Genomic DNA, 17,516 nt, shown 5'->3' on the forward strand with positions numbered 1-17,516 from the left:
GGTGATGATTGACGGGAATGTGGCACAGGAGGAAGAAGAGATCATTCCCACGGTTATCAGGCCAGTCGTCCACACGTGGCTCGGAGGGTGAGTTCCTACACCAACAACGGCCAGGTACAGAACTGTCCAGCCAGGGCACAGTTTTGGAGGATGAGGAGGATGAGGACCTAAGTTCACAGCAGGGTGGCCCCCAAATCACCTCCCACCGAGCACAGCTTGTTGTTGCCTCTGGGCAGCCTGGCACACATGAGCGACTACATGTTGCAGTACCTGCGCAACGACCGCCAAGTTGCCTTCATTGTTAACATTGCTGATTACTGGGTGGCCACCCTGCTGGATCCCTGCTACAAGGACAACGTGCCGTGCTTACTTCCATCACCTTGGGCACAGTAGAGAGATATACCGGCCAAACCCAGCCATTGTTATACTCCAGCGCAGTTAGTGCATTCTCTTTGCCATTGCAGAATAAAAAAATGAAAGAAAGAAAGAAATAAAAATGTCGACTACCTCCTCCGCCTCTTCCGCCTACACCGCCTACACCGCCACATCCACCTCCTCCTCCACTTGGACCTCCACCTCCTGGCTCAAGATTATTTTGTCTTTTATTGGCAGAGTAGAGAAGTATACTAGCCGCACCCAGCCATTGTTATACTCCAGCACAGTTAGTGCATTCTCTTTGCCATTTCCTAATGTTTTGGGGCCCACACAATAGTGTTGAGCACGAATATTCAAATTGCGAATTTTTATCACGAATATCGCCACTTTGAGAATTCGCACATATTTAGAATACAGTGCTATATATTCGTTATTTGTGGGCCAGTGAGAAGGAAGCAATGTCAAGTTCACAACAATACTTAGTACACCAATCAGTAATCTGTAGTCAGACCTGCTAAAATGTGAAGTTGCACGTAGTGCAAAAAAATATTCTAATCACTGCCGATTAGCGCAATCGCGAAAATATTGGAGCACTTGATTCTATCTGCATATAAAGCTATTGTAATGTTCTACCATGCCAACCATTTTCTCCAGTCTCAGGAGAAACTCATGAAACTTCTAGCAGCTTGAAAAATGTAGCCAAAGTGACCCACGCCTGCATTTCACGTTACGAATTCGCATTACGTGATTTTTACATTGCCGATTTTCGCATTCAATAAAACAATCTCGTATTCTCGAAATTAGTGAATATATGACGAATATTCTACAAAATATTTGTGAAATATCACAAATTCGAATATAGCCCCTGCAGCTCACCACTACTACACAAATCCCCAAAAATACACACATAAACAAAATGTTGGCTACTTCCTCCGCATTCACTGCCACATCCACTTCCTTCTCCACTCGGACCTCCACATCCTGGCTCAAGCTTATTATTTGTTATATTGGCAGAGTAGAAAAGTATACCTGCCACACCCAAAAAAATGGCTATAGGTCACACACAGAATTAACAGACAATCCAAAAAATAAAAACACGTCTCTACAACCTCCTCAACTACCTATTTCACTTGGACCTCTGCCCCCTGGTTCAAGATTATTATTATTATTTTTTTAAAGGGTTTTGTCACTAGAATTTTCAGTATAAAACTGGCTGACATTAGCGATGTGCTAATGTCAGCTTCACCTAACTCTGCTATTCATAAGTGAAGGTGAGTACTCTTTCCTTAAACCAAACTCACCCCAGATGGCTACATTTTACGGGCTACCGAAGATCCACAAAGGTCTGACCCCCTTAAAGGGCAGCCCGATTGTTTCGGGGGTAGACTCCATTACCCAGAATTGTGGGATCTATATTGACAAAATTGTAAAACCCTTTGTGTCAGCTCACAAGGGACACAATGGACTTTCTCAGAAAGATCGAGACCATCAACATAGATCCATTGTGTTCCCTTGCCAGCATTGACATTGAATCGTTATATAGTTCCATTCCTCTCTCAAAGGGTCTTATGGCAGTAACAGAGTTTTTGAAAACTAGAGTGGTGAGCTTTAACACACACAATTACTTTGTTCTCACGTTGCTTGAATTTGTGCTTATGTACAATTATTTTCTGTTTGAAGCCAGGTTCTTCCACCAGCTCAGGGGGACCGCGATGTGGAGCCCCTGTGCCCCCACTTACGCTAATCTTCTCCTGGGCTGGTGGGAGGATAAGTTGGTTTTCCCTGACGTGCAACCATGGTGGTGTGAAACAATTATCTTCTGGACTCGTTATATTGACGACGTGTTTCTCATTTGGAGTGGTGACTTGGATCAATTTAAGTCATTTGTAAAAATCCTTAACTCCAATGAGATAGGGTTGTCATTTACGTTCGAGTTCCATCATGAGACACTCACCTTTTTGGAAGTCTGGGTTACCAAAAACATGGACCTACAGAAAGACAACTGCTACAAATAGTCTACTACATTGGGATATTTATCATCCAACAAACTTGAAGAGAGGGATTCCTCGATGCCAATATCTTACAATGAGGAGAAACTGCTCAGACCCTGAAAGTTTCCATGACGAATCTAGGAAATTGCAGGACCGGTTTAGAACAAGAGGGTACCCCCAAACTGTACTAAGGGATGCATTCCAAAATGCCCAAAAGCTTGACAGAGAAAATCTCCTGGTGCCCAAGAACTCTGACCTGTAAAACAAAATTATGAGAATCATCTCAACATTTGATGTAGAGAATAGGGGTATTAGGGAAATACTTAAAAGGTAATGGTATGTCTGGATCCTTCTCATGGATCCAGACATAGCAGAAGCCCTTCCATCTAGCCCAGGCATCACCTTCAGAAAGGGTAGAAGTCTAGGAGATTGTTTGGTCCGCAGCCATTTTGCACGCCCAAAACCAGCAGGCACTTGGCTTGATCGTAAACCATTAGATGCATTTCGTTGTGGTACGTGTTTGGCATGTGGGTATATCAACAAGACTAAATCTAACGTATGTTCGGCTATGAAGATTAGCTATGTGATAAGAGATTTTATTATTTGTAGGAGTAAAGGAGTGGTTTATTTGTGTCAGTGTTCCTGCCCCCTTGAGTACGTCGGGAAAACAGTTAGAGAGTTCCGAAGTAGGATTCTGGAACATGTTAATGACATTAAAAAAAAGAATAATACTCTGGTGGCCGACCATGTTTGGGAACACCATAATGGCGATCCCAAGGCCACATCATTTTCGGCACTGGAGTTGGTGAGACCCTCTAGAAGGGTGTATCTATAGGCTTCGGTCCCAGTCACCCGGAGGCCTAATAAGAGGTTGACATCCTCATGCTTCATTTAACCCAGTTTTCCTTGTCCCTTATTTATAAGTAACCTCACCTCCAAGAGTATAGGAATCCATGTATCTACGCGAGAAGCGTTAATAGTCTTTATTGCTATGGTGGCTCTTTTTTTTGACCACCTCTGATATCCATTAATTATAAATCTGTAATATATTTTGGTGTGATTTTCCTGGGAAGTGTACTTTAGGCTAATATCAACATGAACGTGATGCTGCGGTTCTCTCATGTGTAATAAAACGGGGGAGGGGGGGTTAATAACTATATAACTGCACTAGATTGAGGATTTTTCCCAATTCCCCCGTTTGTGTTTTTTTTTTTCTCTCCACATGAGAAGGAGGCTTGGAACGCATATTATTTGGAGGCATGTTGGAGACTGTGGGTGTGTTTCTCATTACTCACCCTGCCTATCTTGTAGCAGATGGCTTGAGTGATCAGGTAACCAGCAAATCAGGAGATTACATGTAAAGCCCACACACTCCTTGTCCCCCTTTTTAAATCAGACACTTCCCAGGTATAATGGAGCTATCATCTGGCCCCAGGAACACATCTTTGGTCACACAGTTGGCAGATTGAGAGTTTGTATTAATTCTACTCGCACCTCAAGCGGCTTGGTATGTATGATCCTATTTAGTATCTAATGAAAACAACACAGGACGCAGTGATGCAGGTAATATCTGCCCATGCATTGTGTCACAGTATGACTGTCAAGCAATTGTGATTATGGTCTCATTGATTGGTTTGTTTATAAACCCTCTATTTCAAACTCAGCATTTCATGAATATATGGTGTATGTAATATTAGTCCCTGCATTGTTGCATAGTATGAATGCTAAGGGACTGTGACTAATATTGTTTCTATCTGTTGGTTACAATTGTTTTGCCATAACTCTGTATCTTAGGAGTACATGTGTGTACCACAGGTTCCATTTTTGTGCGTTTTGCCCCTATATCAATGCGCTGTTAGTCCATTAAGAGGCCGCACACTTTTTCTGTATTGACCCATTCAGATATTGTCCCCTGATGAACCCTCTGTTGCATTAGGAGATGGAAACGCGTTCGGACCTGTGAAATTGGGATACATCTTGTAATAGGGTCTTTTCAAGGACAGTTCAGTCCTAGGTACGCGGACAGAGTACACCTACCATTAAGGTGTATCTCTTGGCTGAGTGTGGAGGGAAAGTTTAGGAATAGTTATTCCCTCTATCCCAGTTTCTCAGCCTTTTACCGCCCTTCGTTTACAGTTGATTTCTACGCACCAATTAGGATGCTTTATCCAAGCTGTAATTTTATTTTATTGTGATTATAAATAAAAGTTAAGTTTTAGGTCCTTGCCTTCAGTGATACATTATTTACATTAGCAAGGATCAATTGCTAATATACCTTCAGTGATTAGCTTGTTCCCCTAGGTATCACAGGCATATAACTTGGTGGAATCACAGTTAGGTGTGGAGAGGTCAAGGCAAGTATACCCCAACACCTTATCTCCGATTGGAGATATACTGAAAGAAGTACTGTACGAATGTACCGGGGTACTGAAATATTAACCCCTGGGTGACGACATTCGAGTGCTGGGTTTGGAGAAGTGGGTATGCCAGCATATTGTGCCCCATCTAACCAGCCAAACCCCATACCAGCAACAGCACCTGTTTAAAGGTGCATTAAAAGGTGCTGTGCGGCCATTAACACCGAAGAAGTACTATACAGTGCGGTCTTAATTATTAAATGAAAGGCAGCTGCATACTAATTGGCCGCACAGTTCTTCACTGCAGCATTCCACAACCCACCAGCAGCACGGCTGCTCTGTATAGCCATACCCTAAGGCAAAGTGGCCTGGGTATATCTCATCTCTAGCGACTTGTGACAAATTAATTCAGATCTAATCAAATTTCTTGGTGAACTTTGGCAAATTTGCCAAATCGTATTTTTTAAATCATCGCTCAACTCTACTTATAAGCATACGGCATATGGTTCCTATACATGAATCAGTTTATATCTGAACTTGCAGTAAGGAATGCTTTCAACCAATTCTTTTGATATGATATGCATGTTGCTATCCTTTCCTGTAGCTGCAATGACAAAAGACTTAGTCTGAATATGATTTCAGAATGGAGCGCCTAAGTCTTTAGCTCAGGTCTGGTTTTTTTAAAACATTAACTTTTTCATACATATACAGTATACAGCCTTATTAAAGTGTGAAACTGCTCAAGCACAACTAGATCCAAGGGAATAAGGTGGTGTAAGGGACAGCTAAATTGTGCAATAACCAATAATCTTCCAGATAAATAATTATTAGTGGGCTCTTTATCAATTATCAAAAGCTACTGTTTAAACCTATTTTCACTCCTCAACATTGAAATTGCAGCACCAAAAAAGACAAGCCTTAAAATTATGCAAATCGATAAAGTAGCAGGTGTCATTAAGATCTGCAAATTATCAAGTTTTCAAGTACCTACCTTTAATCAGTGGCATGTGGGAGGGACATAAAAGCCAAATTGAAAGCAAGGTTAGCCACATGAAACCTCAAAAACTGGATCAAGGGATGTGGGATGATTGTACAATCTTCCTGTTGGTCGACGTGCCAGTTATAGTCACTTGTCGCAAACTGAGAGGGACAGAATACTTGAACTGGGAGACCTTGGTTTATTACTCTGGCAGCTACCTATGCACCTAGGCTAAGATGTCAGCACTGTTCAGCCTTGTGTGTTCCAGTGGTTGGGAGAACAATGACGAACTAGAATGACAGTAAGAGGTACACAGAGGCAAACTTCTGTACTGACTGATCATTTGATTAGAAGAATGGCATATAGTGATCCATTCTGTTCTGCAAGTGAAATTAGACATCACATACCAAACAATGTCTGCACTAACCATCAGAAGATATTTGCACAACATTTGGCTACAAGCCAGCTACAGGTGTTGCATTGACTTCACGCCACCGCTCTTAAAGGCTTGTCTTGGAAGCAATGATAGCTGGATATTGGTCTGAAGACCAGGTGAACAATGCCATGAAGAGGCTTTCACAAGGAAATGTCACACTAGTCCTACTCCCGGAATTACGGTATGCGGTAGCATAATGTAAAGTAGCAGAACTGCTCTAGTCTTCATGTCAGGTACACTAACAGCCAGCATTACATTGATTTGGTCATAACCAGTGGTACAGGCATTTCTCTAAAGTATCCCAGGAGCCGTCTTTCAACAGGACAATGCCAGGCCCCATGTTGCATGTGCTACTGTAAGCAATCTACATGTTCAGACATACTGTAGATTAAAAAGTGCACCAAAAACCAAATAATCTTTTTCTTTATGTTTCTTTATCAAAAATCCTTCACATTATAGTGCATACATAAATGACTCATAGTCAGAAGCACATATTGTTAAAGTCCATACTTAATAATAAAGTCATTTATGTATGCACTATAATGTGAAGGATTTTTGATAAAGAAACATAAAGAAGAAGTTTATTTGGTTCTTGGTGTGTTTTTACTCTATGTCTGAATTGGAGTCGAGTTGGGATATTGATGTTTTTGCACCATTGTGGCCCTGTAGTGGTGATTGTGGCCTAAACATATTACCATGGACTGCAGCATCTCTGGACTTGTCTCCCATCAAGCACATCTTGTGGTCAGCACTTGCAAACAGAGCTGTCAGCAGCGGATCTTAATGATTTGCGTGCCCAAGTGCATTCAGGGTTGCAAAGCATTCCTCAGACAATGATTAATAACCTCATTGATAGCATGCCAAGGCATATATTTCTACCTGTGGAACTCATACTGAATAAATTGAGATGTTTTGAATATTTTTTTATAATTTGCATATCATTAGCTTGTCCATCGATCCTGTGATTTCCATAATTCCACGACTTATGCAATTTTATTGTTGAGGAGTGTATAAGGTCTGGCAAAAATATTGCAAGAGCACATCAACTAACATGAAGGAAATCACAAAACATCCCAGCAAAAAGTCCAAAGAACTGGGTAGCTCTTTAGTCTCAGGTCTCAAATCTAAAATAACCAACAGATTAGGCATACAAATCAGATTTGTTGAAGTTTAGCATAGATATTAGCACTCATTACATTGTTTACAAGCAACATGATGTTTAGGATAATGTTTTTATGAACAATGGATCTGCTTTGACAGCATACAATGCATTTGGAAAGTCTTCAGACCCTTTCACTCTTTTCTTTTGTTGCGACCTTTTGCTAAAATAAAAATAAAAAATGTGTCTATCCGTCAATCTGCACTCAATACCCCAAAATGAGAAAGTGAAAACAAAATTTTATACATTTTTGAAAATGTATTAAAAAGGAAAACCTAAAATTTTGCATTGACATAATTATTCCGACTCTTCGCTATAACATTTGAAATTTATCTCTTGGGGACTCCAATTTCTATGGATAATTTTTGATTGGGGACTACCAGTAGTAAATTCAGTTGATTGGGTTTGATTTGGAAAGACACTCTTGTCTATATGAGGTCTCACAGCTGACAATGCATATCAGAGCAAAAAATAAGCCAAGAGGAGGAAAGAACTGCCTGTAGAGCTAGGATTGTGTGGAGGCACAGTCCTGGATAAAGGTACAAATAATTTCTGCTACACTGAAAGTTCCCAAGAGCACAGCTTTAAATTGAGGAAGTTTAGAACAACCATGACTCTTCCTACAGCTGGCTGCCCCACCAAACTAAGTAAAAGGAGGAGAAATTGTCTTGGTAATAGAGGTGACCGAGAACCCAATGGTCACTCTGGGTGGGCACCAAAGCTCCTGTGTGCAGATTTGAGAAACTTCTAGAAGGTGAACCATCACCGTAGCACTTCAGCAATCTGGGCTTTATGACAGAATGGCCAGAAAAAAAGCCTTTCCTTAGTAAAAAAAACAAAAACAAACGTTAAACGACCATCTGCAGGTTACGAAAAGGCACCTAAAGGCCTCTCAGACTGTGAGAAACAAGAACTTTTTTACCTCAGTTCTAAGCTTCATGGCTGGAGGAAACAATCACCTGGCCAATACCATCCCTACAGTAAAGTACACTGGTGGCAGCCTCATGCTGTGAGGGTATTTTTAAATGGCTAGGACAGGGAAACTGGTCAGGGTTGAGGAAAAGCTGAATGCAGCACAATGAAGATTCTTGTAAGTGCAAGATTCTGGCACTTCTCCATTAATCACCCTTTAACCCCTATAAAGTGATCTGGACTTCTCTGCGGATTGGCAAACAAACCGCTAACTCCTGGGATACTCTCGATGTAGTTGACAACTGACCCGCTGGAGTCAGGGCCTCTGGTGCAAACACTGAGAGCTCTAGATATAGAAAACACAACGAAAATGCTGAAAAACTTCAGGTACAGTCTGAGCAGGCACTAAGGCTTGAATTCTGGTTTTAGATATCCAGGCAGCACACAATTAACATTGACACAGGAAAGACTTGTGGCAGGCAGTCTGGAAACTTGACTGGAGCACAGACAGAGAAGACAGACTGGGTTAATTTAAAGATGAACTGAAGTGAACCTAGACTTAAAAGTGTAGAAGCACACAGGCATGATGGGAACTTGAAGCACATCAGGAACACAGGCAGGAAATAAAGCTGAATAAACGCAAGTAAATTGCAAAAGCACTAGACTACCAAACACCTTCCTCTCAAGGGAACCTAAAGCTCAGGCACCCTCTGCCATTAGAGGTGCCTTAAATACTCAGCGACCTTCAACCATTGAGGAAGAATTTCAGAGCTCACATATTAGCCCTTTAAGAGTCCTGAGATGAGCGCACACACACTAGGAGAGCATCAGGCAGGTGCATGGAGACAGTAACACCGAGAGGATGCCAGCAACCAGGATACCAGATGGCATGGTGAATGGTGCTATGCCCAAGACAACAGTTGTCAGCAGGAAGAAGGTTGACAAGGACCACAGACCTAACAATATTCTTAATTAAAACCTGATCCAGAGTGCTCCTGTCCAAAAGTTCACCTTCCACCAAGACAATGACCCTAAGCACACAGCCAAGATAGCACAGGAGTGGCTTAGAGAAAACTCTGTTAATGTCCTTGAGTGGCCAAGCCAGAGCTGTCCACCAACAGTCTGCATACAACCTGACAGAGCTTGAGAGGATCTGTAGAGAAGAATGGCAGAAAAACCCCAGATCTAGCTGTGCAAACCTTCTAGCATCATACCCAAGAGGACTGGAGGCTGTAATCACTGCCAATGGTGCTTCAACAAAGAACTGAGTAAATGATCTAAATACTTATGTTAATGCAATACTATAGTTTTCCCTTTTCAATTAAATAAGAAATTTCAATTACACTTGTGATCTTATGAAAGCCTTTTATTGGCTTTAAATATACTGTTCATGAACAGAGTCGTAATAAGTGCATGTTCATGACCCCAACAGAGAAACATGGTGATGGAAATTAGGTAGTATACAGGGTCAGATGGAAGGTGTCACGACTACAGGATCAGACTACATATTCAATGTTTGTAATCTGCAACCATGGTGACAAAATCTTAGGATAGTCTTAACAACAGTTACAAAGTTGCTTCATTTTTTTATGCATTGGAGCAATAGAAATGTTGATAAATAATAAAAATGAAGTACCCCTTAAATCTACAAACAATATTGAATATCTTTGAAAACACTTTACTTCACACACCCAAAACAAATTTATGCCGACCCCTTTAATCACTATTTGAAGTCATAACATGCCTAGTAACACTCTCTTTTAGTCCTTGATTTTTCTCTGATTTTCAGCTGCAGCTTTGATGATGTCACTTCCTGGCACAACCAGGGTTTGCTTAAAAAATTGAGGATCACTGGATGACCAGAGGGTTTAAATATAACTATTCAAAGATGTTCTTGAAAGTCCTTGTCAAGACTGCAGCGACATAGAGATAGTATAGCTGCAGGTATAGGGAACCAGTTGAAAGTGACAGCTGAACTCCCCATAAAGAAGGAGTTCCAATGAACACCATGTATACAGTTCAGGAAGTTCTGGCAATTATCGGGTGTCAGGTAAAGGCCTCCTAGATAGAGCAGATGATTGTAGGGAAAGAAAAGTTCCTTCCTGGTAAGCGCCTGCTTATTAGTGAAGGAAACTGCTTCATTTACATGCAATCTTCTCCACAGTATGGGGAGGAGTGATCACTAATGCTATCTCTTGTCTCCATACAAAATTATTGTTTGGCGGCAGCAGAGTTCTGTTTACATGGCATGATCTGCTGCTGGCAAATGATGATTTAGGTGACCACACAAACAATCAAATTACCCAATGAACTAGTGCTTCACTCATTCATTGGGTAATCAGTGGCACCTTTATACCGGCAGACCATCACTAATCGGCGTTCGTACGAACACTTCTTAGCCATTATCCGGTGATGCTCAGCTAGTCTAAAGAAGCCTTAACTGCAGTAGCTGCTGAGTCTTAGCAGACCCAGAGCAGCTTTGCATTAAGTCTTCAAAAGACTTATATTCCCAATATAACTGGAGATAATATGCCCCAGTTACAGGAATAATCATTAAAAAAAATAAAAAATGCTATGTTAAAATGCCTACCAAAGATATTGTATAACCTTATGGGAGGAACAATGTGCAAAATAAAGTTAATGACATAAATAAATAACTATAAGAAATAAAGACAAAATAAATAAAATATCAAAATAAAAGGGAAAAAAAGAATGCCACCACTATCCCATGCCACAGCTTCTAAACCAGGGATATTTCGGGGTTCTGATCTGGGGTTGTAATTTCGGGGTCTACTTAATCTGCCTTCATAGGTACTCTGTGATTTAGAAAGGTTTCTGATGCAGCTGCTGCCTTACCCGGCACAATTAGAAATCGCTAAAATGTCTGCCGGACACGGTGGCTACTGTATCAACTGCTTTCCTGATCTGACACAGCATCCTCTGTCCATTTAAGAAAGTTGCCTAGACTGGCAAATGTACATGAAAACCGACCTTCAGCATTCATCTCCTTATGGGGAGTTCTCTTACCCAGCCTGTTTCTGTGTCATAGTCTGCCTCGAAATGTACAGTATATATATATATATATATATATATATAATATGTATAAGACTTTGTTCACACGTACACCCTGGTTCCATTTATAACAGTAACCACAATATTGTATGTGATATGTAAAATACTTTTGCATTGTTTTTATGTTAAATAAACCAATGTAAAAATAATTACCTTAGATTATAGTGGTGGAGGGTAGCAAGTTTAAGATGGGGGGGCATTAAACTAAAACTTGGAATGAGGTGACGAAAAGCCTAGCTACAGCTCTTCTTGCCAGAATTGTTGGGTATTGCACTGTCATTGCATTGGACATGACTCTATCGGTTGCATAGTTCACTGAATTGAAAGAATAAATCACTTTGCTAGATATTTCTTTGGATTTAGCAGTTTTGCTTCAGATGAATAAGCTGATAAAAGAATAAGTGAACTGAAATGCTAGCTCAATTTTCAGAGTGGAAAGTAGATAGAAAAATATAGTGCATGTCCCTGGAAGTGGAGAGGGATTGAATGCATTGTAGGATGAGGTTAGGCTATTCTAATGTTACAGGAAAAGTTGTTTTGCAAGGAATGGTAAGAACAATTCCAGATAAATATTTTTGGTTTCATAAAAAACAACATCATCCCTGTATATATATATAAATGAACATACCTCAAACATGGCAAAATACAAATTAAACTGAATAAAATGATAAAACAAAAATTACTGACTTAGGCTAGCGCTAAACTGTCCTGACAAGCTGTTCCGGTAGAGGAACAGCTTGCCGGAGCTCATCATATCTTACATTTTCGGATACTACCTTTCCCCACCTGAGCCCATTGTCTGGCCAAATCTCAGCACTAATGCCGGAAACAGACCAGATCCCAGCTGGGTCCCATTATAGTCAATGGGGCCTGGCAGTGCTCTGGCAGTTTCTGACTATGCCGGATGCAATTAACTTCAGTAGGCTGTTCCTGTACCAGAACAGCCTTAAGTAACAGTTTAGCGCTAGTGTGAAACTAGCCTTAGGCCCTGTTCAGATCATATTATCGAACTCCACTCACAGTGTGAATTCCTATTAACCCGACAGAGGCCAATTTTTTTTAAATATTTTCTTCCATTGACCTGATATACTGCCAAAAAAGGTATGGGCTACAGTGGTATACTATGCTATTCCATGCAACAGTATTATGTTATTTCTCATTGCAGCATTCCTGTGCCACTTTATGTAAATGTTGTCCAGTGACATTGTCCTTGCTATTATACTTCTGTAGATTGTGAATTCCACATCTAGTAAAGCATATTTCCCAGTGCATTATACTAATACTGTATCTGTAAAAACTACAAATGCAGAAGCTGAGTGCTCCAGAGGGAGAGCCATTCTTTCCACTGTTTTACTATATAAGCTATTATGTCCACAGGCAATATGAAAGGCATTGTCCAAAGCACATGCTGGTGGCCCGTTATAATCATATTCTCCAACCTCCTTATATTTTACCTTAATAAAATGTATTTATTTTAAATGTAGTTATTTTTGGTATTTCAGATACCAATATATACTGTACATTCTGCAGCATCGTTTGCCAGTCCTGACAATGCACAAATGTGAACGAAATAGAAAAAAAAAATTAAACATGACCTCATGTTAACCCCTTCAAAAGACCAACTCGTTGAGAAGACCATTCCTTTGGGCCAAATTTCCTGTGACAGATTTGCAATTTCACACTGTTTGTGCACTTTTCAATACAATGTTGTATGGTTGCCTGAAAGAGATTTTGCTGTATATGTAGTACCCCAGAGCAGACACTACCATTCCTACAACCTGCTACTGTCTTAAATGTCTAACCAATGTGTGACACCATCATGCCTTCTGTTTCCAGGTCTGTTCTTTAGGTGCTATGTAACAGTTATGTATTGTATTGCATGCACTGTGCCTGGTTGTCCAGCTGGTGACAGTGTATCTGACAGAGTACCTTCAGATAGAATGGAACTTACCATTCCATTCTGCTCCTTTTGGGCACAAGTGGGCTAGTCACGTTTCCTACCAAGGGAGGGGTTTGCAAGAATCTGTAGTGGAGTTGAGAGTTGGAGTGAGAGAGTGAAGCAGTATGGTTCTGTGAGGGAATGTTTTCCCCTAACTGCTGCAGGAGCATTGGGAAAGTAGCTCACAGAGCAGCCCATTCCTGATATATAAAAGAACTTAGTACATCGGAGAGGCAAAGCAGAGCCAAAGACACCCTTCTCAGCAAAACGGGTCACAGGATACCTCACCCTCATAAGAAACTGAAGCTGATAGGAACCAGTCTGAAGCCAAGGATTAGCACAGCAGCAGATAGATAAAGCAAAGTATTCAAGTTCATCTGCCAGTTTACCTTTAGCCTGCTGGAGCCAAGAGAAAGATCACATATTCTTTGGATGGCACAAGTTTACTGCAAGTTCATTCAAGTAAAACCATTAAACTTCACCAAGTATGAACTCTACTTATTCCTCCAAAGACAACTCCTTTGTTGCTACGGAGAGACATTCTGATCACTGAAAAAGAAACCAGCTCACAAGTGTTATTTACCAAACTGTGAAATCTGTTGCACATATGTCGTTCTGGTCAGACAGGTCATGGTACCTGAAAAGAAAAACAGATCATTCAGCATCCACAGTAAAAACTTGACTTTATTCCTACATATTTAAATCCATGATTAAGAACACAGTAAGCACCAGAAACGCATAGAGTTTTCACGTGGTCTTGGTATTTTCCTGGATTTTAATATGTAGGAATAAAGAATTACGTTTTTGTTTTTTTACCATGGATGCTGGCTTTCTTCTTCTTAAGTACATTGTGATATCCTTGAGTTGCCTGTATGTACCAGTGAACCAGTTTGATTTTACATTACCGTAACAGAAATCTTTAGTGATAAGGTGAAATTTGACTATTTTAACATTTGCACCTACAGAATCTCTCACTTCTTGGGTCTTCTTGTTGTTGTGTTAAAAAGGTTTACATGTCACCAATTTGAAAAAGTGCATTTTAAGGTATACATACATTAAAAATAAAATGGACAGGACTTTGTTTTCCGTCCTGCATAACGGAAACCAGACGGATCCGTTATGCTTGCCCATAGACTTCTATTATGACAGAACAAAACGGAATGCCTCTTAAAGGCTTCTGTTTTGATTTCCATCTTATGGATTCTGTTATTTTCTGTTATAACCATGTTATAATAGAAAACAATAACGGAATGCATAACAGTTATGTGAACCTGGCCTCAAATGAGAGGAGAAAGAAATAACAGAAAAAAAACTTATACAGAAAGGCCCATAAATATTGGGACTTAATATATTGGGACATAAATATTCAGACTGTCAGCTTTAATTTGAGGGTATTTACATCCAAATCAGGTGAACGGTTTAGGAATTACAACAGTTTGCATATGTGCCTCCCACTTGTTAAGGTACCAAAAGTAATGGGACAATTGGCTTCTCAGCTCTTCCATGGCCAGGTGTGTGTTATTTCCTCATTATCCCTATTACAATGAGCAGATAAAAGAGTTAATTTCAAGTATTCTATTTGCATTTGGAATCTGTTGCTGTCAACTCTCAAGATGAGATCCAAAGAGCTGTCACTATCAGTGAAGCAAGTCATCATTAGGCTGAAAAAAAACAAAACAAACCCATTAGAGAGATAGCAAAAACATTAGGCGTGGCCAAAACAACTGTTTGGCACATTCTTAAAAAGAAGGAACGCATCGGTGAGCTCAGCAATACCAAAAGACCCGGAAGACCACAGAAAACAACTGTGGTGGATGACTGAAGAATTCTTTCCCTGGTGAAGAAAACACCCTTCACAACAGTTGGCCAGATCAAGAACACTCTCCAGGAGGTAGGTGTATGTGTGTCAAAGTCAACAATCAAGAGAAGACTTCACCAGAGTGAATACAGAGGGTTCACCACAAGATGTAAACCATTGGTGACCCTTAAAAACAGGAAGGCCAGATTAGAGTTTGCCAAACAACATCTAAAAAGCCTACACAGTTCTGGAACAACATCCTATGGACAGATGAGACCAAGATCAACTTGTACCAGAGTGATGGGAAGAGAAGAGTATGGAGAAGGAAAGGAACTGCTCATGATCCTAAGTATACCACCTCATCAGTGAAGCATGGTGGTGGTAGTGGCATGGCGTGGGCATGTATGGCTGCCAATGGAACTGGTTCTCTTGTATTTATTGATGATGTGACTGCTGACAAAAGCAGCAGGATGAATTGAATTCTGAAGTGTTTTGGGTAATATTATCTGCTCATATTCAGCCAAATGCTTCAGAACTCATTGGATGGCGCTTCACAGTGCAGATGGACAATGACCCAAAACATACTGCAAAAGCAGCCAAAGAGTTTTTTAAGGGAAAGAAGTGGAATGTTATGCAATAGCCAGGCCAATCACCTGACCTGAATCCGATTGAGCATGCATTTTACTTGCTGAAGACAAAACTGAAGGGAAAATGCCCCAAGAACAAGTAGGAACTGAAGACAGTTGCAGTAGAGGCAGAGCATCACCAGGGATGAAACCCAGCGTCTGGTGATGTCTATGCGTTCCAGACTTCAGGCTGTAATTGACTGCAAAGGATTTGCAACCAAGAATTAAAAAGTGAAAGTTTGATTTATGATTAGAGTTGAGCGAACCTGAACTGTAAAGTTCGGGTTCGTACCGAACTTTACGTTTTTTTCCACTCAAACCCGAACATTTACGTAAAAGTTCGGGTTCGGTGTTCGGCGATTTCTATGGGGCTTTTTGAAATGCTGCAAAGCAGCCAATCAACAAGCGTCATACTACTTGCCCCAAGAGACCATCACAGCCATGCCTACTATTGGCATGGCTGTGATTTGCCAAGTGCACCATGTGACCCAGCCTCCTTAAAAGCTGGAGTCACGTAGCGCTGCACGACACTCTGCTCTTCACTAGTGTAGGAATAGGTTGCTGCTGCTGTGAGGGAGAGATTAGGCATGGAGAAATACAACGAAGTCCTGAAATTCTGCACATCTACAGATGAGAATAATCGATCTTTTGTGGGTGCAGAGCACACAGGTTTTGTGCCTGCCCTGAGCGTTTTTTTTAAACACTTTTTTCAGTGGTCATCGGCGGCCATTTTACCGCAATTGCAGTGCACCAGCACAGCATTGCATGATCTGATGCTTGTCTTCGGGCCATACCACTCTGACCCAATCTGTGTGTAACAGAACCAATTTTGAAGTAGCTGAACTAAAGCTATTTTGCTGGGAAGCTGTCATTTTAACCAGCCCATATACACCGCTGTGACACTATCTGTGTGCGACCAAACCTATTTATAAGTAGCTGAACTAAAGCTATTTTGCTGAGAATCTGTCATATTAAACAGCCCATAAACACCGCTGTGACACTATCTGTGTGTGACCGAACCCATTTAGAAGTAGTTGAACTAAAGCTATTTTGCTGAGAATCTGTCATATTAACCAGCCCATATACACCGCTGTGACACTATCTGTGTGTGACGAACACATTTAGAAGTAGCTGAAATAAATCTATTTTGCTGGGAATCTGTCATATTAACCAGCCCATATACACCGCTGTGACACTATCTGTGTGTGACGAACATATTTAGAAGTAGCTGAAATAAATCTATTTTGCTGGGAATCTGTAATATTACCAGCCCATATACACCGCGGTGACACTATCTGTGTGTGACTGAACCTATTTAGAAGTAGCTGAACTAAAGCTATTTTGCTGAGAAGCTGTCATATTAACCAACGCTTTGACACTATCTGTGTGTGACCGAACCTATTTATAAGTAGCTGAACTAAAGCTATTTTGCTAAGAAGCTGTCATATTAACCAGCCCATATACACCGCTGTGACACTATTTGTGTTTTACCGTACCCATTTAGAAGTAGCTGAACTAATGCTATTTTGCTGAGAATCTGTCATATTAACCAGCCCATATACACCGCTGTGACACTATTTGTGTTTTACCGTACCCATTTAGAAGTAGCTGAAATAAATCTATTTTGCTGGGAATCTGTCATATTAACCAGCCCTTATATTCCGTTCCCTTTATTTTTTATCTCTTGGTTTGCAGAACGCTAACCGTGAGGAAAAATTCTAATAAGGGACGCGGTCAAGGGCGTGGTGGTGGTGTTGGTGGAGCCACTGCTGCAGGGAGAGGACATGGTCGTTCAGGCCCAGCTACACGTCCTAGTGAAGCAACTACTTGGGGTCCCCGTAGGCGCCAGAATCTCCAGAGATATTTGGTCAG

The sequence above is a fragment of the Bufo gargarizans genome, chromosome 3 (assembly GCF_014858855.1).
Source record: "Bufo gargarizans isolate SCDJY-AF-19 chromosome 3, ASM1485885v1, whole genome shotgun sequence".
NCBI lineage: Eukaryota > Metazoa > Chordata > Amphibia > Anura > Bufonidae > Bufo > Bufo gargarizans.